This window comes from Orycteropus afer, unplaced genomic scaffold (genome assembly GCF_000298275.1).
Source record: "Orycteropus afer afer isolate SDZICR_OR568_19922 unplaced genomic scaffold, OryAfe1.0 scaffold00075, whole genome shotgun sequence".
In the NCBI taxonomy this organism is placed as follows: domain Eukaryota; kingdom Metazoa; phylum Chordata; class Mammalia; order Tubulidentata; family Orycteropodidae; genus Orycteropus; species Orycteropus afer.
Genome location: NW_006921662.1, coordinates 3,327,957 through 3,351,692, shown reverse-complemented (window position 1 = coordinate 3,351,692; position 23,736 = coordinate 3,327,957).

The following is a 23,736-nucleotide window of genomic DNA, read 5'->3' as shown; positions in this document are numbered from 1 at the left end:
GTCAAAAGGGACCAATCCTTGGAGAAGAATGTCATGCTTGGTAGGGTGGAGGGTCGACGAAAGAGGGGGAGGCCTTCAACGAGATGGATTGACACAGTGGCTGTGATGATGGGCTCAAGTATAGCAGGGATTGTGGAGCTGGTGCAGGATCAGGCAGTGTTTTGTTGTGCTGTGCATGGGGTCACTATGAGTTGGAAACAACTCAATGGCACCTAACAACAACAACACAATTTGAAAGACCTCTAGTGTTGAACAGAGATGCAGATATCACTCTTTATAAGGAGGAATATAGTCAAAAAAGAGAACATATATGGAAGGGAAATGAGAATGCCAAAATGACTCAAAATTGTCACAAGAAGGATGGAAAGAATGAGATTGTTTTGCTAAAGGAAAATAAACAGGGAACATGGTCATTGTCCTCAATTATTTGGAGGGCTATGGGAGAAGGATTGGGATATTCAGGAAGATCAATGTCAGCTCAATATGAGAATGACCTTTCCATCAGTTATTTAAATAGACAGGGAGGTGGGAAGACTGGAAGAGGGAATTGAGGGAAAACCAATGTCTCCCTCTCTTGACTTTTTAACTGCTAATTACACATTGAAATGACTCTATCTCCGTTTCAGGAATGCTATGGATATTTTGTTTACAAGCATGGATTTCATGTAACAGTTATATATTAAGTACTTTGAGTCCTTCAAAATACAACATTTGAACATTTCACCGCTAAAAACCCTCTTGGAAGATGATAGAAGGGTCATTAGTTAAATAAATTCTGAGAAGGAAGCTTAAATTAATAGCTGAGATGGTGGCTGATGGAGAGTTTTCTGTAGTTCTCCACAGAAAAGTAAGTACTTGGAAGGGAAAGCAGTGGCTCTACCTAGCCAAGGAGAAAACATGGCCTTCTGGTTATCATCACGTCCCATGTTACTTTGACACCCTATTGAATGAATGGGACCCCCACTGTTCTACAGCTTTGTGGATAGTTTCTGTATCAGTTTCTGAGAGAGTCCCTACTGTCTGCTTATCCACCCAGAGGCCCAGAGTTTCTTCAATTTCCAAAGCACGATTTTCACCCTTCCCACTCTCCCACCTGCCCCAGACTGTCCCACCCCACCACCAAAGGAATCATTCCCTCATCAACACACTGACCAGGCAGAGACATTGAGTAGCTGATTTTATGCCATTTTCGCTCATCTCCATCACACACTTGGGTCTAAAGGAATCCAAAGAAGGAAAAGGAAAAAAATGATGTTTTCAAAGAGCTTCCAGCTTTAGTCTTTACCTTCCTGAATTAGCCTCAGAACAAGCAAATGAGCTATGACTAAGGAATAGTTTAAGCTCCATGAGTAAATGACCCTATGAGTGTTAGAGCAGAACTGTTCTCCATAGAGTTTTCAACAGCTGATGTTTTAGAACTTGATCTTCAGCCCTTTCTTCCCAGGCATCTCTGGGTGCAGTTCAACCACCAATCTTCAGGTGAGCAGCCAAGTGTTAGCAGTTTACACCAAGGGACTCTGACCCATGATTAGTAGATTGAAATTCTTTTCAAATTACAATACACCAACTTCCCAGTCTCTGGCAGTATTCAATGCATTGGAAGGAGGACTATTTGGAGAACTTGTAGAATGGAGGGGCTTCAGTATTAGAAGTAAGGCACCTGTAAACCTTTCTAATCCTGGAATTCTAGGTTTAAAATGCATTCTGCTATTTTGCCTGACCAGTGTATGGTTACTAAGCTTGAGTCTATATGGATGTCTCTGTAGTCTGAGTGGGAATTTTAAAATGCTTGGCCATGCCACAAAAAAAAAAAAAAAAAAAGTCCTCGTATTCACTTATTAAAGCAACAGCTCCCTGAATTATATCTAAGCAGCAGTGCTTTGTGACATTTGTGAGCTTACAGTGCAGAGGAGGAACTCCCTGCCCACAAGCCCACAGGTTTGTGTGTTTGTGTGCACGTGTGTGTGTGTCCATGTACTTGTGCACACAAAAACCAAAAAAAAAAAAAAAAAAAACCTCACTACCATCGAGTTGAATCCTTCTCATAAGGACACCTCCTTGGGCTTCTGAGGTGCTATCACTACAGAAGTAGATTGATTGCCCAACCTTCCTTCCAAGGAGTGACTGGTGTGTTTGAACCACCGGCCTTCTGGTTAGAAATCAAATGCCTTAGGCATTACATCACCAGAGCGCCCTCTAAAATATGTTGTCTAGAGAGGGGGTCCTCCCACTGAGCCAACACAAGTTTGTTATGCAACACATTGGCTCTGGCACAGTTTCATACCACCACTAAACCATAATCTGCTTGGCAGACATGAGACATGGCACAAAATCCCAAGGTTAATTGGGAACAAGGCAGTAAATACTAGTCTCTCCCAGGGCGTGCTTCATACTTAGAAGCTGTCTGAGGATAAAGTCTGCTTCAACTTTGATGGACAGAACTGCTATTTGAACTCTCAAAGGTAATGAAAAACAGTGGCAATTTTACTAATATTTTTTCAGAAAGAAGCTGCTGCTTCTTCTTCTTTTTTCTTTTAGTGTTGAGCAGAAGGCAGACAGTTAGATGGCACATGACATATTTTTCTAAGTCAGATTCACAAACATGAGGGAAGTCATAGCCATGGAGCCACACACAGGCATTTCAGACCACCCGGAAATAGTTTTATATTCTAACATTTATAGAGTATCCTTGCTTCTGAGCCTTGTTACTCCTAAACATTCAACTTTACACCCTGGGGACAGGATTGACAACTTCAAGCAAAACTGGAGAGAAAATCCAAAAGCAAGGATCAAAAATTAAGGAATGAGGGTCATATATTTAAAATCTCTTCATTCCATTCACTACATACATTTTTATCAATAAAAAAAGTAAAAAATGGGGAGAAAAGTATGGATCAGATCAGAAAAGCATTAAACATAAGGAATATTTTGTGGTAAAATAAATAAGACAGAGGAAGATAAGTAAGGAAAACTTGTCGACGCTGCTTTTAAGAAGAATGAAACTTTACTCAGGACCAAAAGGAACAGGGAAAAAAAAAGAACAACAACAAAGACAAGGGTAGAGAAATTAAGAAAAGGTCCCAAAACAAAACAATAGCGCCATGGCAAGGTAAAGGATAGAGACACATAAAAGGAAAGAAATGAGTAGGATGGCAAAAATATATATATTTTTTAAAAGAAAGAGAATGTGGAAGGGAGGGAGAGAAGGAGGAAGGGAGAAAAGGAGAGGAGAAAGGGAGGAAAGAAGGAAAGAGGAAGGAAAGAAGAAAGGAAGGAAGGAAGGAAGGGAAGATGGAATATGCAAAGATATATTGTAATCACGATGAGATATACTCAGGGTAGTACTTTGGCTCTCATGTACTTAATTTTCTTCACCTTCAGCTTGCATATGAGCAATCTGTTCTACAGTCAGCTCCTGGCCTTGCTCTGACTAATGTTGTAGAGCTTCACCATTGTCTTTTTCCACAGAGGCAGTCAGTTTGCTTCCTGTGTATTTCATCTGGTAAGATCTGCATGTAGAGTTACTATTTATGTTGTTGAAGAAAATATTTTCAATGACTAGGTCACTGGTCTTGCAAAATTCTATCACATGAACATCATTATCATTTCTATCACCAAGACCACGTTTTCCAACTACTGATCCCTCTTCTTTGTTTCCAACTTTTGCATTCCAATCACAAGTAATTATCAGTGCATCTTAATTACATATTTGATCAACTTCAGACTGCAGAAGTTAGTGAAAATCTTCAATTTCTTCATATTTGGCATTATTGGTTGGTGTATAAATTTGAATAATAGTTGTATTAACTAGTTTTCCTTGTAGGTGCATGAATATTACCCTATTACTGACAGCATTCCACTTCAGGACAGATCTTGAAATGTTCTTTTTGACAATGAATGCAACACTACTCCTCTTCGATTTGTCATTGCCACTGTCGTAGGAAATAAAATTGTTTGATTCAGAATGACCAATATCTCTCCATTTCAGCTTACTAAAGCCTATAATATTGATCTTTATGCATTCCATTTCATATGTGACAACTTTTAATTTTCCTGGATTCATACTTTGCACATTCTGCTCTCTGATTTTTAACAGATACATGTTTCCCAATATTTTTTCTCATTTTGAGTCACACTACATTAGTAAATGAAAGTCTCAAAAGCTTTTCTCCATATATGTCATTAAGATTGGTTCTACTTTGAGGTGGTAGCTCTTCCCCAATAGTGTTTTGAGTGCCTTTCAACCTGAGAGCTCATCTTCCATCACTACATCAGGCAGTGTTTTGCTGCTTTCCAAGGTTTTTACTGGTCAGTTTTATAAGAAGTAGGTCCTTCTTCCTAGTCCATCTTAGTCTGGAAGGTACACTGAAAACTGCTACCATGGGTAACCCTGCTGATATTTGAAATACTGATGGTATAGCTTCCTACATCACAGCAACATGCCAGCCACCAAGCACAACAAACTGACAAACACTTCCTCATGTGCAAGTTCAAGTTGAAGCTGAAGAAAATTAAAATAACTCCATGAGAGTCAAAGTACAAACTTAATTATGTCTACCTGAATTTAGAGATTATCTCAAGAATAGATTAGACTCATTGAACACTAATGACCAAAGACCAGAACAGTTGTTGGATGACATCAAGGACATCATTCATGAAGAAAGTAAAAGGTCATTTAAAAACTAGGAAAGAAAGAAAAGACCAAAATGGGTATAACAAGAGACTCTGAAATTTGCTCTTGCATGAAGAGTGCCTAAAGTGAACAGAAGAAATGATGAAGTTAAAGAGCTGAAAGGAATATTTCAAAGTGCTGTTCAAGAAGAAAAAATAAAGTATCGTAATAAAATATGGAAAGACCTGGAGTTAGAATACCAAAATGGAAGAACACACTTCTCAAGCTGAAATAGCTGAAGAAAACTTTCAAGCGTTGAGTTGTAATACTGAAGGATTCCATGGGCAAAATATAGAAGGACACAGGAAGTGCTAAAGAAGATAGAAGAAATGCATAACTCACTGTACTAAAAAGAATTGGTCAATATTCAATCATTTCAGAAGATAGAATAAGATCAAGAACTGATGATACAGAACGAAGAAGTCCAAGCAGCACTGGAGGCATTGGCAAAAAACAAAGTTCTAGGAATTGACGGAATACTCATTAAGATGTTTCAATAAATGGATGCCAAGATGGAAGCACACTCTTGTTTATGGCAAGAAATTTGGATGACAGTTACCTGGCCAACTGAGTAGAAGAGATCCATATTTGTTCTCATTCCAAAGGAAGGTGATGCAACAGAATGCAGGAATTATCAAACAATGTCATTAATACCACACACAAGGAAAGTTTCACTGAAGAGAATTCAAAAGCAGTTGCAGCAGTACATCCAAAGGCAACTGCCAGAAATCCAACCCATATTCAGAAGAGGGTGTGAAACAAGGAATATCATTGCTAATGCCAAATGGATATTGGCTGACAGCAAAGAATACCAGAAAGATGTTTATTTGTATTTTCTTGACTATGCAAAGGAATTTGACTGTGGATCATGATAAATTTGATAACATCGCAAAGAATGGGAATTCCAGAACCTCATGCAGAACCTGTACGTAGACCAAGAGATAATTGTTCAAACTGAACAAAGGGATACTACGTGGTTTAAAATCAGGAAAGGTGTGTGTCAGGGTTGTATTCTTTCACCTTATTTATTCAATCACTATGCTGAGCAAATAATCTGACAAGTGGACAATATAAAGAAGAACTTTGGCATCAAGATTGAAGGAAGACTTACTAACAACTTTTGTTATGCAGATGACACACCTTGTTTGCGGAAAGTGAAAAGGACTTGAAACAATTAGTGTTGAAGATTAAAACTAAAGTCTTTGATTTAGATTACATATCAATATATATGTAATCTAAATCAAAGACTTTAGTTTTAATCTTACATATCAATATATAAGGAGCTCTGGTAGCATAGTGGCTAAAGCACTTGACTGCTAACCAGAAGGCTGGCGGTTCAAACCCACCAGCCACTCCTCAGAAGGAAGGTTGGGCAATCCTACTTCCGTAGTGATACTGCCTCGGAAACCCAAGGAGGGGTCGCTATGAGTCAGGGCTGACTCGACGGCACATAACAACAACAACAACAACATCAATATATAATGATAATAATAATTAAAAAAACAGTGCTGTTGCGTCAATTCCACCTCATGGCAACCCTGTTGTTGTTAAGTGCTGTGTTAGGGTGGGTTCTCTAGAGAAGCAAAACCAGTGAAGCTGAAAGATTGAGAGAGAGAGAGAGAGAAATTTATCCTAAGAAAATGGCTCACACACTTGCAGAAGTTAGCAAGTCCCAACATGATACACTGACATGTGTACAACTGAAACACATTAACCCTGTTTACATTTCATAGTTCATAACAGAAGGAAAAAAAAATATTTCATGCATATATACGATGAAGAAATATAACAATCACAGTCCTCATTTCTGCAACTGGTCACATGGTCGTAGCTGATATTCAGAACTACCTTCTTCCACTACTCATTCCGTATTTCCCTTGCTCTCGGCAAGCACCTCAGGTGTTCATGGTTCTTTACCTCATGGAATGACCAAAACCTTCCTTCCTGAAGAGTCTGGGCCATTAGTAGTCATATCAGAATTGGGTTGCTGTAATTTTCCATTGACTTTAATCACAGGGCGTGGTAGTACTAAGAGATGTCCTAAAGAATCTCCTGTATCAGATATATTCTTCTTTACCTCCATTATGTAATGTCAATCCAATTTCTGCTTGGTAATCAGGATCAATGACACTAGTTAGTACAGTAATGTCCTTCTTTGTCTGTTGATCCAGAGGCATGAGGAAGCCAAAAGGGCTGGGTGGCATTCTTAACTTCCAGTTCAATGCAATAAGAATTGTGTCTCCAAGTGGGAGTGTTCCCCCTTTTGTGATTAAGATCTCCAGACTTGCAGAGCATGGGGTAGCAAGGACAGGAAGCAAAAATGTTTTGAGTGGATCACTAGGGATAATAGTGAGTGGTACCATTCTCATTTCCACCCCTTGGTTCCTAGACCCGTAAATCCTGGCTATTGGAGAAACAGCACCATATATTGGACACTGGTTTAGAGCATATACAGCCTCCTGGAGAACATTGCCCCAACCCTTCAAAGTATTGTCACCTAGCTGGCACCATAGCTGTGTTTTTAGTAGGCCATTCCATTGTTCTATCAAGCCAGCTGCTTCAGGATGATGAAGAACATGTAAGTCCAGTGAATTCCATGAGCATAGGCCCATTGCTACACTTCATTTGCTGTGAAGTGAGTCCCTTCATCCAAAGCAATGCTGTGTGGGACACCATGACAGTGGCTAAGGCATTCTATAAGTCCACGGATGGTAGTTTTGGCAGAAGCATTGGGTTCAGGTAAGGCGAATCCATATCCAGAATAAGTATCTATTCCAGTAAGAACAAAACGCTATCCTTTCCATGATGGAAGTGTCCCAATGTAATAAACTTGCCACCAAATTGCTGGCTGATCACCCCAAAGAATGGTCCCATATCATAGACTCAGTGTTAGTCTCTGCTGCTGGCAGATTGGGCACTCAGCAGTGGCAGTAACCAAATCAGCCTTGGTAAGTGGAAGTCCATGTTGCTGAGCCCATGCATAACCTCCATCCCTGTCTCCATGGCCACTTTGTTCATGAGCCCATTGAGCAATGACAGGAGTTGTTGTTGTTGCAATTTACTTGTGCCTTCAGGTCCTGCTCAAGCCCAGTCTCTGATATACAACTTCCATTAAATGGTGGAGTGCTGCTGTGCATGTCCAACTTTATGACTCTGTGGGTCAGACAACACCCAGTTCATAATGGGCAGCTCAGGCCTCATAGTGACTTGGTGGTTAGGCGTTGAGTCTCTACTAAAGCCCAGTAACAAGCCAAAAGTTGTTTCTCAAAAGGAGAGTAGTTCTAATGGTTTCCACTTGGCTTTGCCTAACATAATAGCCCTTACTCCACATGTCAGGGACCCAAATGTGGGAATTCTGCCAATTGCTCAGTATGCATTCTGGAACTGGGGAAATCACTACAGGGTGGGTTTGGGGACCCACTGGACCCACTGTGAGATGCACCTGAGCTAAGACTCCATCAATAACTTGACCTCTATATGTTCCCACTCTAACTGGTGGGCCACAGTGATGCTTTGGGTCTGCTGGGATTACTGTCAGTTCAGAGCCAGTGTCCAGTAATCCCTAAAAAGGTCAGATTATTTCCTTTTCCCCAGTGAACAGGCACTCTTGTAAAAGGCCTCAGACCCCTTTAGGGAAGGCTAGGAGAAAGATTTACATTATAAATGTTTGACAAAGTAGTGGGGTCCTTCCTCAAGGGGACCTGGCCTTCCCTTCATTCAAGGGGTTGTGGATCTGTAAACTGACTCAAGTCTGGGAATTGATTGAGAGTCCATGACTCTGTATTTTGGTGATTCAATCAAGACTGCTGTTCATGTGACCTAGAATTCTTCTATCTACACAGATCAAGTAAATATTTAGTAGGTTTGCCATGTATTTCACTCCTAGGAATACCACGCCTAAGTAGCCAATGCCATAATTCCACACTAGTCAGAGTATTGTGATTTGATTCTGTTGTCGATAATGTTAACCACATCCACCTTGTCTTTGTTGATTGTGGTCCAGCCAAGTTGACACACAATTCCAACTATCACAGATGCCGTCAAGTAGTCTCTGACTCATACCATCCCTATGGAAAACAGAACAAAACACTGCCCGATCTTGTCCCAGCCTCACGATCCTTGCTATACCTGAACCTGTCATTGCAGCCACTGTATCAATCCATCTTGTTGAGGGCCTTCCCCTTTTTCGTTGACCCTCCACTTTACCAAGAATGAAATCCTTCTCCAGAGGATAGTGTTTTCTTACAACATGACCAAAGTAGGTGATACAAAGTGTGGCCACTTTCACTTCCAAGGAACATTCTGGTTGCACTTTTTCCAGAACAGATGTTAGTTCTTTTAGCAGTCCATGGTACTTTAGTATTCTTCTCCAATAGCACAACTCAAAAGCATCAACTCTTCTTTGGTCTTTCTTATTCATTGTCCAGCTCCCATATGCATATCAGGCTGCTGAAAATACCATGGTTTGGGTTAGGTGCACCTTAGTCTTCAAGGAGGCATCTTTGCTCTTCAGCACTGGAAAGAGGTCTTTTGCAGCAGATTTGCCCAATGCAATACATCATCTGATATCTTGACTGCTGCTTCCATTGGTGTTGATTGTAGAACCCAGTAATATGAAGTCTTTGACAACTTCAATCTTTTCTCCATTTATCATAATACTGCTTATTGGTCCAGTTGTGAAGATTTTTGCAAAATCTTTTCTTTATATTGAGGTGTAATCCATACTACAGACTGTAGTCTTCAGTCTTCTTCAGTAAGTGCTTCAAGTTATCCTCACTTTCAACAAACAAAGTTATGTCCTCTGTGTATCACAGGTTGTTAATAAGCCTTCCTCCAATCCTGATGTCATGTTCTTCTTCATATAATCCAGTTTCTCAGATTATTTGCTCAGCATACAAATTGAATAAGTATGGTGAAAAGATACAACCCTGATGCACTCCATTCCTGATTTTAAACCATACAGTATCCTCCTGGTCTATGTACAGGTTCCTCATGAGTACAGCTAAGTGTTCTGAAATTCCCATTTTTCTCAATGTTATCCATAATTTTTTATGATCCACACAATCGAATGCTTTTGCATGGTCAATAAAATACAAGTAAACATCTTTCTGGTTTTCTTTGCTTTCAGCCAAGATCCATCTGATATCAGCAATGAAATGCCTTGGTCCACATCCTTTTCTGAATCCAGCTTGCATTTCTGGAAGTTCTCTGTCATTATACAGCTGCAACAATTTTTGAATTATCTTCAGCATGACTTTACTTTCATGTGATATTGATATTGTTCGATAATTTCCACAATGTGGGATCACCTTTCTTTGCAATGGGGATAAATAGGGATCTCTTCCAGTCAGTTGGCCAGGGAACTGTCTTCCAAATCTCTTGGCATAGCCGAGTGAGTGCCTCCAGTGTGGCATTCATTTGTTGAAACAACTCAATGGGTATCCGATCAATTCCTGGAGCCTTGTTTTTCAACAATGCTTTCAGTGCAGCCTCAACTTCTTCCTTCAGTACTATTGGTTCTTGGTTATATGCCACCTCTTGAAATGGATGAACATCAACCAGTTCTTTTTGGTACAGTGACTCTGTCTATTCCTTCCATTTTCTTTGATGTTTCCTGCATCATGCAATATACTGCCCACAGAAACTTTCAATATTGCAACTCGAGGCTTAAATTTTTCTTCATTTCTTTCAGCTTGAGAAATGCCAAGCATGTTCTTCCCTTTTTGTTTTCCAACTCCAAGTCTTTGCACATTTCATTATAATAATTGAATTTGTCTGCTTGAGCTGCTCTTTGAAATCTTCTGTTCAGCACTTTTATCTTGTCATTTCTTCCATTTGCTTTAGTCACTCTCCATTCAAGGGCAACTTTCAGAGTCTCTTCTGACATCCATTTTGATCTTGTTTTCCTTTCCTGTCTTTTTAATGACCTCTTCCTCTCTTCATGGATGATGCTCTTGATGTCATCCCACAATTCCTCTGGCTTTTGGTCATTGATGTCCAGTGCATCAAATCTACTCTTTAGATGGTCTCTAAATTCAGGAAGGATATAATCAAGGTTATATTTTGGCTCTTGTGGACTTGTTTTAATTGTCTTCAACTTCAACTTGAAGTTGCATATGAATAATTGATGGTCTGTTCCACAATCAGCTCCTGGCCTGGTTTTGGCTGAAGATATTGAACTTCTCCATCACCTCTTTCCACAGATGTAGTGAATCTGATTCCTATGTACTCCATCTTGTGAAGTCCACATGTATAGTCACACTTTATGTTGTTGAAAAAAAGTATTTGCAATTAATAAGTTGTTAGTCTTGCAAAATGCTATCATGTAATCTCCAGCATTATTTCTATCACCAAGGCCATATTTTCCAATTACTGGGGATTCTTCTTTGTTTCCAACTTTTACATTCTAATCACCAGCGATAATCAACACATTTTGATTGCATGTTCAGTCAGTTTCAAACTGCAGAAGTTGGTAAAAAATCTTCAACTTCCTCATCTTTGGCTTAGGTGATTGGTGTATAAATTTTAATAATAACTAATAATTAACTAGTTCCTTGCAGGGATATGGATATTATCCTGTCACTGACAGCATTGTACTTCAAGATAGATCTTGAAATATTCTTTGTGACGATGAATGCTATGCCATTCCTCTTCAATTTGTCATTCCCAGCATAGTAGATTGTATGGTTGTCTGATTCAAAATGGCCTAAAACAGTCCATTTCAGCTCACTAATACCTAGGATATTAATCTTTATGAGTTCCATTTCATTTTTGACAACTTCCAATTTTCCTAGATTCATACTTTGTACATTCCTTGTTCCAATTATTAATAGTTGTTAGCAGCTATTTCTTCTCATTCTGAGTTGTACCATATCAGCAAATGGATGTCCCGAAAGCTTTACTCTATCCACATCATTAAGGTCTGCTCTACTTTGAGAAGGCAGCTCTTCCCTAGTAATATCTTGTGTGCACTCCAATCTGAGGAGTTCATTTTCCAGTATTATATTGGACAGTATTTTAAGGTCTATTCATAAATTTTCCAGTAATTTGTCAGACAGTGTTTCACTGCTATTCATAAGGTTTTCACTGGCCAGTTCTTTGAGAAGTGGATGGCTTCTTCCTTCTTCTGAGTGTGTCTTATTCTGGAAGCTCTGCTAAAACCTGTCCACCATAGATAACCCTGCTGTCAGTTGAAACACTGGTGGCATAGCCTCCAGCCTGATAGCAGTACACAAACCACCACAGTGCAGCAAACTGACAGACAAGTTCATCTTCCTTAATTGTTCTGAACTTCTCTACTCACTTTCTGGTCTCCCTTAGCTGTTCCAAGCTACTGACAGCTCACTTCCTAGTCTCCCTTAACTGTTCTGAGCTGCTACCATCTTGCTTCCTGGTATCCCTAGAAAATAAAAATCCACACAATTGGATAAATAAGCAACATGATGGTAAATGGAGAAAAGATTGAAGTTGTCAAGGATTTTATTTTTCTTGGATCCACAATCAATGCCCATGTAAGCAGCATTCAAGAAATCAATCAAAAGACATATTGTATTGCACAAACCTGCTGCAGAAGGTCTCTTAAAGTGTTTAAAAGCAAAGATGTCAATTTGAGGCCTAAGGTACACCTGACCCAAGCCATGTATTTTCCATCACTTCATATGCATAAGAAAGCTATACAACAAATAAAGAAGACTGAAGAATTTATGTATTTGGATTATGGTGTTGGCAAAGAATATTGAATATACCATGGACTGCCAGAAAAGCAAACAAATCTATCTTGGAAGTACAGCCAGAATAGTCCTCAGAAGTGAGGATGGTGAGACTTCCTCTCTTGCACTTTGGACATGTTATCAGGAGGGAATAGTCCCTGAAGAAAGACATCATGCTTCTGGGTCAGTGAAAAAGAGGAAGGCCCTCAGTAAGATGGATTGATACATTAGCTGCAACAATGAGCTCAAACATAGAAACTATTGTAAAGGTGGCTCACAACCAGGCTGTGTTTTGTTCTGTTGTACATAGGGTCCCTATGAGTCAGAACCAACTCAGTGACATATCATAACAACAGTTGTAATAAATGGTACTATCTTTGGTCCTAAGAGCTCAAACACAGGAAGAAGAGAAGCCAAGGATTATTATTTATTTATGCTCCTTGCTTTGGCAGTGTTCTCCTGGCAAAATTTCAAGAACTTTGCCATTTTCAAGAACAGGGACATCAGAGTGTTGCTCTAAGGATCTGGTCCTATAATCTCCCTTAATGTTTCTATTGCATCAAAAAGTTCCTCTCATAATTTTCATAAAATTTAAATTATTCTGAAGTCCCTTGGAGATCTGAAATCTGACAGACAGACAGAAATGCCTGTGATGGAGCTCACACCTTGGAGGTGCAAAAATCCCAGCCAGTTGTCACTTAGCAGTCTCCTAAGATTTAGTTTTTGTGCAGCCTCACCAGGCTCTCTTCTGTCCCACTGTGTATGTTCTGCCACAAACCAAACTTCACAATGAACTATTTAAACAAAGCAGCTCTCCACTAGATATGGCAGTGGAGGGAAGAGGAGGAAGTGTTAGAACATGTGCCAAGAACTTCAGGTGCATTATTTGCAATGGTCACAATAACTTGTGATGTCTCTCTACTCCAAGGTTGCTTTCTTTCCTCTACATATCACTGCCTCTATTAATTTCCTAGGGCTGGTATAACAAAATACCATAAACCAAGGGACTTTAAACAGCAGAAATTTGTTCTCTCACAGTTCTGGAAGTTGGGAGTCTCCAGAATTGTATCCAAACTGTTGGTAGGGCCATATTTTCAGTCTACTCTAGGGGAAGATTCTTCTTTATCCCTTCCAGCTTCTGGTATCCCCAGGCATTTCTTGGTCTTCCTTGGCACATAGCTGCATTTTCACATGGCTGTCTTTTCTCTGTCTCTCTGTGTGTCTTCTCCTCTTTTCTAATGGCAGCACTTAGATGGAATTATTACCCACCCTACTCTGGTATGACCTCAGGTTAATTTAATTGATAACACCTTCAAAACCTTATTTCTAAACAGGGTTAAATTTACAAGTACTGGAGGTTAGGGCATCAACTTATCTTTTATGGGACACCATTCAGTCCAAAACACTGCTCTCTGATAGTTTCCTCAGCCCTGTAAGTCTTGCTAAGTGCCTTTGAAGTCAGCCTCCAATTCATGGCAACCCCGTGCACAACCAAATGAAATGCTGCCTGATCTTGTGCCATCTCCATAATCAATTGTGGGTTGGACCATTGTGATCCATACTGTTTTCAATGACTTAATTTTGAAAACAAATTTCAGGCCTTTCTTCCCAGTCTGTCTTAGTCTGGAAACTCTGCTGAAACCTGCTCAGCATCATAGCAATAAGCAAGCCTCCACTGAAACAGGTGATGTCTGCGCATTCAGTACATTGGCTGGGCATGGAACTCATGTGTCCCTTGTGAAAGGTGAGAATTCTGCCCTGAACAACCACTAAACTGAGTCTCAAAGAGTTAGATTTGACCAAGGATATATAGATACTAAGAGTCGGGGTGAGCTCTGAACCTAGGTCTGACCTTTTCCCTCTATCACATTTGTTAGATCATTAAAAGCTATGTAACCATGTTTACAGTTTGTAGTTGTTGTTCTTGTTGTGTGCAGGCTAAATTAAAACCAAAATGTAAGCCATTGACATCAAGTCAATTCCAACACATAGTGTCCCTTTTGGACAGAGTAGAACTGCCCGATAGGGTTTTAAAGGCTGTAAATCTTTTTCTCCCACAAAGGAGCTGGTGGGCTTGAACTGCAGACCTTTTGGTTAGTAGCAGAATGCTTTAACCACTGTGCAACCAGAGCTCCTTAGGCTAAATTAGAGTAGGTTGTTCCAACCAATTCAGTGTATTTCATTCTTACCACATGCTGCCCTTTGTCCAGTATGGTACTGGAGACAAAGAGGTGAGTAAAGCTAACCCTTAAGAAGCTTACCATCTGATGAAGAAGGCAAGCACAGAAACAAAACTGATGGCCACAGTCCACTGTGGATTTAGGATAGACTTCTCTCTCTTCCTGAAATGTCTCACACTAACTCACTTACAGTCAATAAAAATCATGTTTGCTTTTTTGTTTGTTTTTAATAAAAATTCTTCTGTTCTAGGGAAATATTGAGAGTGAGACAGTCTGTGTAACACTAGTCCTGTCCCAAAGAACCAAGTTGACTCTGCAAGCCCTTTTCCCATAGTCACAGGGCCCAGTTTCATGCAGTTTATTAGTCTGAGGAACTTAAATCTTGCCAGCCTACCTCTCCGTGATAAACACCACAGGAGCATGGTTTTCTCTCCCACAAATGTAACAAAGGTCAAGGCTATTAGATGGGGCCTTTATTTGTGCAAGCAGCCATCATTTCAACATTGCAAACCAGAATCTTGACATTTTTTTCACTCCAATTCCAGTTTTTGTCTTTCTCTACATCATGTTTCTTGCCAGGACTAGTTTTACACACTGGTATTAGAGATGCTGCTGCCTCTATAAAGGTAATAAAAGAAGTACCGGCAAGTTCCCTCACTCCAAAAACCCTCTCTCACTGACTTAGCTCAATGCAAAAAAAAAATTTCTTTCTCTGTTTTTTGTTTTGTTTTGTTTTCGACTTCACATGAAGAGTGTGGCACTAGTCATCATCTTTTTAAATGAAAATATCTCTGAAGAGACATTCCTATTTGGGAGAAACTAAAATTATATCTGTTGCCATTGAGTCTATTCTGTCTCATAGCAACCCTATAGGGGAAAAAAGAACTTCCCCGTAGGGTTTCCAATGCTGAACTATTTACAGAAGTAGACTGCCACATCTTTCTCCTATGGAATGGCTTGTAGATTCGAATTCCCAACTTTCAGTTAGCAACCTAGCATTTAACCACTGTACTAGGGTTTATTTGGGATAACAGGTTATTTTACTATCCTTTATTATAAAAATAATGCATACTCACTAAAAATTTAAATAATGCATAAATATATAAGATAAAACATGAAATGGGAAAAAAACCCTTTCCTATCCCTTCATCCATAGGATTTCTAAAGATAATAATTATTAACAGATTGACATGTATTCTCACATGTTTTTTCTATAGAAGGATGGATGGATTGATGGATGAATGGATGGAAAGAGGGAGACAGTTTTTGAAAAATATACTAATTCAGTGTCAATGGACGCTTCATTTGTTTATGATATTTACTATTTCAAAAACATCTTATAATTAATATCCATGTGTATATATGGAAGCAGGAGAAGCTCTGGTAGCATAGTGGCTAAGGCACTTGACTGCTAACCAGAAGGCTGGCGGTTCAAACCCACCAGCCACTCCTCGGAAGGAAGGTTGGGCAATCCTACTTCCGTAGTGATACTGCCTCGGAAACCCAAGGAGGGGTCGCTATGAGTCAGGGCTGACTCGACGGCACATAACAACAACATATATGGAAGCATTTCTGAAAGATAATTTCTCAAAAATAGAATAGCTAAGTAAAAAGGCCTGTGTATTTTAAAAGTACATATGTACTTGTAGAAATTCTGTAAAGCAGGAGTAGAAAACAATATGGAATTATAGTGAGTGCACCACAAACTGACAATAGCATGCAGGCTAACACACTTTTAAGAAGCCCTGATGTCACAATGGTTAATTGTTTGGCTGCTAACTGAAAGGTTGTCAGTTCAAATTCATCCAGTAGCTTCATGAGAAAAAGATTTGGTGATTTGCTTCCATAAAGACTAAAGCCTAGGAAACCATACAGGACAGTTCTACTCCATCACATGGGGTTGCCCTGAGTTGAAAATTGGCTCAACAACACCCAACAATACCACTGCAATTTTGGTGCAGCCCAGAAAGAAAAGAAATCCCCCATAGTACATGTCTGTGAGTATATGCCAGGTATTCAAACACCACTTTTTATGTGTTCCTGGAAAACACAAACATTTGATAACTATTGCTTTAAGCCATTGTCAACAATTTGAGAGTAGAACACTGAGAACACTGGGTCACAGAGTAAGTGCTTTGATGAGGCCAAGAAGCAGAATATAGAGTCAGTTGGCTTAGATGTCTGGGTACTGGAGAATGTGGAGGTGCACAGAGAGCTAAGGAAGAGGCATGATGAGAGAAAAATGTGTATGGAGTAAAGACAACCACAATCCAATCACAAGTATTCCTAGAGTTAACCATTCAAATTTTATGAAACTTTCTCACAAAACAGTAGAGTGAGGAGGGAAATTAGACTAGAGATGTTGCAAATCTATTGCCACAGAGGAAAAAGTGAAAGTTCCATAACAGTTGAACTTAAGTTCATCCCTTATAAAACTATTTAGTATGCACTTGTCCTCAGTGTCAGTTTTCTTTCCTTCCTATTTCCCTCAAACTTTCAGAAAAAAAAAAAAAAAAACAAAATAAACTGATACTTGAAGCAACTATCATTCTTGGGCCCTCTGAGAGAAAGTATAAGCACCCAGCCACTATCAGGCTTCTTGAGTCTATCTCTATGAATAGCAGTGAAAAACTGTCTGATATATTACTGGAAAACTTTATGAATAGCCCTAAAACATTGTCCATTACAGTGCCAGAAGATGAGCTCCTAAGGTTGGAAAGCACTCAAAATATGACTGGGGAAGAGCTGCCTCCTCAGAGTAGATGGGGCCTTTATTTGTGCAATGATGTGGATAGAGTAAAGCTTTTGGAACCTACATTTGCTGATGTGGCACAACTCAAAATGAGAAGAAACAGCTGTACACATCCATTAATAATCAGAACATGAATCTAGGAAAATTGGAAGTTGTCAAAAATAAAATAGAATGCATAAAGATCAATATCCTAGGCATCACTGAGCTGAAATGGACTGGTTGTGGCCATTTTTAATCAGACAACCATTTGATCTACTATGCTAGGAATGACAAGTTGAAGAGAATTGGTGTGGCATTCATCATCCCAAAGAGTGTTCCAAGATCTGTCCTGAAGTGCAATGCTGTCAGTGACAGGATAATATGCATACACCTATAAGGAAGACTGGAACTCTGGTAGCATAGTACTTAAGACATTTAACTGCTAACCAGAAGGCTGATGGTTCAAACCCACCAGCCGCTCCTCAGAAGGAAGGTTGGGCAATCTATTTCCATAGTGATATTGCCTCGGAAACCCAAGGAGGAGTTGCTATGAGTTGGGTCCAACTCAAGGGCACATAACAGCAACAACATAAGGAAGACTAGTTAATACTACTATTCTTCAAATTTATGCACCAACCACCAAAGCCAAATATGAGGAAATTGAAGATTTCTACAACTTCTGGAGTCTCAAATTGACCAAACATACAATCAAGATATGTTGATTATCACTGGTGACTGGAATGCAAAAGTTGGAAACAAAGACGAATCCCCAGTAGTTGGAAAATATGGTCTTGGGGATAGAAATAATGCTGGAGATTACATGATAGAATTTTGCAAGACCAACAACTTATTCACTGCAAATACCTTTTTTCAACAACATAAATGATGACTATATACATGGACTTTACTGTATGGAATACACAGGAATCAGATTGACTACATCTGTGGAAGCTCAATGTTTTCAGCCAAAACAAGGCCAGGAGCTGATTGTGGAACATCAACTGCTCATAAGCAAGTTCAACTTGAAGTTGAAGACAATTAAAACAAGTCCACGAGAGCTAAAATACGACCTTGTTTATATCCCTCCTGAATTTAGAGACCATCTAAAGAATAGATTTGATGTATTTATCACCAATGACTGAAAATCCAGAGGAATTGTGGGATGACATCAAGAACATCATCCATGAAGAAAGGAAAAGGTCATTAAAAAGACAGGAAAGGAAGAAAAGATAAAATAGATGTCGGGAGAGACTCTGAAACTTGTCCTTGAATGGAGAGTAACTAAAGCAAATGGAAGAAATGCCAAGGTAAAAGAGCTGAATGGAAGATTTCAAAGAGCAGCTGGAGCAGACAAAGTCCATTATTATAATGAAATGTGCAAAGACCTGGAGTTGGAAAACCAAAAGGAAAGAACACACTTGGCATTTCTCAAGCTGAAAGAACAGAAGAAGAAAAAAAAATTAAGCCTTAAGCTGTAATATTGAAAGATTCTATCAGCAATATGTTGAATGATTCAGGAAACATCAAAAGAAGATGGAAGGAATACACAGAGTCACTGTACCAAAAAGAACTGGTTAATCTTCATCCATTTCAGGAGGTGGCATATGAACAAGAATCAATGGATGAAGTTGAGGCTGCACTGAAGGAATTGGTAATAAACAAGACTCCAGGAACTGATGGGATACCCATTGAGGTGTTTCAACAAACAAATGCCACACTGGAGGCCCTCACTTGGCTATGCATACAGATTTGGAAGATAGTTCCCTGCCCAACTGACTGGAAGAGATCCATTTTTGTACCCATTCGAAAGAAAGGTGATCCCACGGATTGTGGAAATTATCAAACAATATCATTAATATCACATGCAAGTAAACTCTTACTGAAGATAATTCAAAAATGGTTGCAGCAGTATATTGACAGAGAACTTCCAGAAATGCAAGCTGGATTCAGAAGAGGATGTGGATCAAGGCATTTCATTGCTGATGTCAGATGGATCTTGGCTGAAAGCAAAGAAAACCAGAAAGATGTTTACTTGTGTTTTATTGACCATGCAAAAGCATTCAATTGTGTGGATCATAAGAAATTATGGATAACATTGAGAAGAATAGGAATTCCAGAACACTTAACTGTACTCACGAGGAACCTGTACAAAGACGAAGAGGCTATTGTTCAAACAGAACAGGGAATACCACATGGTTTCAAATCAGGAAGGGAGTGCATCAGGGTTGCATCCTTTCACCATACTTATTCAATCTTCACACTGAGCAAATAATCTGTGAAGCTGGACTGTGTGAAGAAGAACATGGCATCAGGATTGGAGGAAGGCTCATTAATAACCTGCAATATGCAGATGATACAACTTTGCTTGCTGAAAGTGAAGATGACTTGAAGCACTTACTAAAGAAGATTGAAGATTGCAGTCTGCAGTATGGATTAAACCTCAATATAGAGAAAACAAAAATCTTCACAACTGGACCAATAAGCAGCATTATAATAAATGGAGAAGAGTTTGAAGTTGTCAAAGACTTCATATTACTGGGTTCTACAATAAACAGCAATGGAAGCAATGACTGCTGAATCAAGACATCAAATGACATAATGTATTGGACAAATCTGCTGCAAAAGACCTCTTTCCAGTGCTGAAGAGCAAAGAAGTCTCCTTGAAGGCTAAGATGCACCTAACCCAAGCCATGGTATTTTCAACAGCCTGATATGCATGTGAGAACTGGACAATGAACAAGGAAGACCAAAGAAGAGTTGATGGTTTTTGAGTTGTGCTGTTGGAGAAGAATACTGAAACCATGGACTGCTAAAAGAACTAACAAATCTGTTCTGGAAGAAGTCAGCCAGAATGCTCTTTGGAAGTGAAAATGGCCTCACTCATCTCATTACTTTGGTCATATGTTCAGAAGTGACCATTCCCTGGAGAAGGATATCATGCTTGGTAAAGTGGAAGGTCAATGAAAAAAGGCATGGCCCTCAACAAGATGGATTGACACAGTGGCTGCAATGATGGGCTCAGGTTTAGCAAGGATCGTGAGGCTGGCACAGGACCAGGAGATGTTTTGCTCTGTTGTACATAGGGTAGCTATGAGTCAGAGATATCATTAATATCACACGAAAGTAAAATTTTACTGAAGATAATTCAAAAACAGTTGAACTCAATGGCACCTATGGTGGTTAAATTTGTGTATCAACTCAACTAGGCCTGGTTGAGTGACTGGACAACTGGTGGTATTATTCCCTAGTATGAGACTGCCAATCAACTCCTTTGGTGGGACTTACCACAAGCAGCTAAGTAGCTTCTTTAGGGATGTGGTCTGCTTCCTGTATATAAAAAACCGCTTTAGGAACGGTCTCTAGTCTATGGCACGCTTGAACCCTGCATGTAGCTGTGTCACTGTTCAGCAGCCTACCATGCTCTGCCGACCTTGGGATTTTCAATGGACTTGAATTAATGGCCTGCCATGTGATTTGGTAACATCAAACTGTGCCTTTTTATTTGTCAACCTTGGGTTTGTCAGCCTCAGCAGCCAGCAGATGTCTGAGTGAAGAAAAGCCTCTAGCTCCAGTGGGCCAGGAGCAGGAGGCAAAGCTGAACCCCAAGGTTGAGGGGCTTTCACCTAGCCCCTAGAGCCTGGCACTCTGAACTTGGACTTAACGCCTCCAAACTGTAAGAGAATAAATTTCTGTTTCTTCAAGCCATTCCATTTGTGGTATATTCTTGTCAGAGCAGCACTAGGTAACCAAAACAACACCTAACAACAACAACTCTCCCTTTCTGTACTTCAGTACTAATCTCTTTCCAATACTGAACCTTTGCACATAATTCCCCCTTGGCCAAGGTGTTCCACTCACCCATTATGCTCCTTCCTCAGGCCAATTTCTAGTCATCCTTCAAGCCTAAATCCAAATACCAGTCTTCTGTGACACTCCCTCAATTCCATCTCTACATTTTGTCCTGGTTAATTATTTTCAGAGCACTCTGCCCCTTTTGTCCCGATGGTGACTAAATAACTATTTGTATAATTGTTTACTTAATGTCTGTGTCTAGATGAAAGAGGAACCATGAGAGAGGGAGGATGTCTACGTGAGCACCATTGTTATCTGCAGCATTGTACCATACCTAGCATACAGAGGCACACTGTATATATATAGATTGAATGTTGGATGGATGGATGGCTAAAAAGCAGTCATCAGGAGAGATGTGGAGTTGGGCCAAAGGATCTGAATAATCCATAATGTACAAAATCAATCTCTGAATAATTATTAATTTGTTGTTGTTATTATGTGCCCTGGAGTCAGACTCGATTCATAGCGACCCCTCCTTGGGTTTCCCAGGCAGTATCTCTATGGAAGTAGACTGCCCAACCTTCCTTCTGAGGAGTGGCTGGTGGATTTGAACCACCAGCCTTCTGGTTAGCAGTCAAGTGCCTTAGGGACTATGCTACCAGAGCTCCCAATTATGAATTAGCTACAGTCTACAAGTATTTTGGTGAAAATGTATGCATTATAAGATTCAGAAATCACTATAATAAATGAATTATGTTGTTGTTGTTGTTATGTGCCATTGAGTCAGATCCGACTCATAGTGACCCCTCCTTGGGTTGCCGAGGCAGTATCACTACGGAAGTAGAGTGCCCCATCTTCCTTCCAAGGAGTGGCTGATGGATCTGAACCACCAGCCTTCTGGTTAGCAGTCAAGTGCCTTAGGCACTGTGCTACCAGAGTTCCTAAATGAATCATAGATAATAAGAAAAACCTGCTGGCATAATCACATAAATTTTTTAAATTAAATATATCATAATTCAGAAATGTGTTGATTAAAAGATATGTACACATTTAAATGCAAAAAAGACTTGATGAAATATACTAAAACTGGCAAAGGGAATTTTGTCTTTAAATAGCATTCAGAACTAAAATTGAAGACTAAGTCAAATCTTTTTAGTTTCATCACCATGAATGGTTGAAAATATTTTGGAGTCATTTATGCATTAAGGCAAGAGAACTATATCAAACAGATTAAATCATAGCTTACTATTTACAAGAGAATTAACCTTAACATTCCTGGGATGGCACAGTCTTATTCAAATTAAAATTTATCTTTATTGTCAACTCTTGAAACTTATTTGATATTTTACCTTAGATAAAAGACTTTTTACCTAAGGTGTTTCACTTCATTTAAGTGAAACATTACTTCTCTGGCAAATGTGTAATTAGACCCCCCACCCTTGTTAAACATGTATACTACTATTTTATTTATCTGAAAAATTGGAATAATTCCAAAATTCTCCATATAATTACATAATTAGGTGGTTTCTTTAGATGAGGATCATGTACTCCAACAGAATAATGTCTGTTTTATCATGCATATATATAATCAAATTCTAGACACTCCAATAAAATTCTGGTCAAAACTTATAGTAAGTGTTCTGAAATTCACAGGAGATGGCATTTGAGCTTTAGGCTAATGAAAATTTGGTAAGCATTCCATCAACTAACTGCATTAGCAAAAACTCACCTAATATTATATAAATCAAAAGGATTATGCAGTTGATGATGAAGTTAAAATAAATTTCTTCTCAAATGCATAAAAACATCAAATCAACCTTAGACACTTAAATTTTTATAGAGTTGAGGCTAAATTTTGAAAGTATGTTTTAGCCAACACTATAGTAGTCAAATCACTTTCTTTATCTCAAATTCAAAACCAAAAAACCAAACCAGTGCCATTGGGTCCATTTCAACTCATAGCAACCCTCATTGGATTTCCAAGGCTGTAAAGCTTTACAGAGCAGACTGTCTCGTCTTTCTCCCATGGAGGAACTAGTGGATTCAAAGCACAGACTTTCTGGTTAAGAACCAAATGCCTTAACCACTACATCACCAGAGCTCCTTCTAATCTCAGGCTAGAGCGGTGGAACTTCTTGTAAGCATCAATGACTGGATTATATATGTTGTTGTTGTTGTTATGTGCTGTCGAGTCAGACCCGACTCATAGCGACCCCTGCTTGGGTTTCCAAGGCAGTATCACTACAGAAGTAGTTTATTTATTTATTTATTTATTAAGTAGATTTTATAATATCTCCAGCCTAAGGTACTTCATGGGTGAAAATTCACTCTTCTTACCAAGGACCGTCCTTTCAAAAAACATTCTGCTTTTGAGTTAATATTATAGACAAAAAATACCAGTTTGGTTTATTTCCCAAGAACTAAATAAAAAATGCAATTCAGTGTTTTTAAACTAATCTTTATAAAAACCAGGTCAAAATTTTATTTTTTAGCCACCAAATGCAATTCAGTGTTTTTAAACTAATCTTTATACAAACCAGGTCAAAAGTTTATTTTTTAACCACCAAATGAATGACTGGATCTCACAAGATTTAAAATCGGTTAGATATAACATACTGAGAAATCAGTTGTTTTCATTAAAAAAAAAAAAAA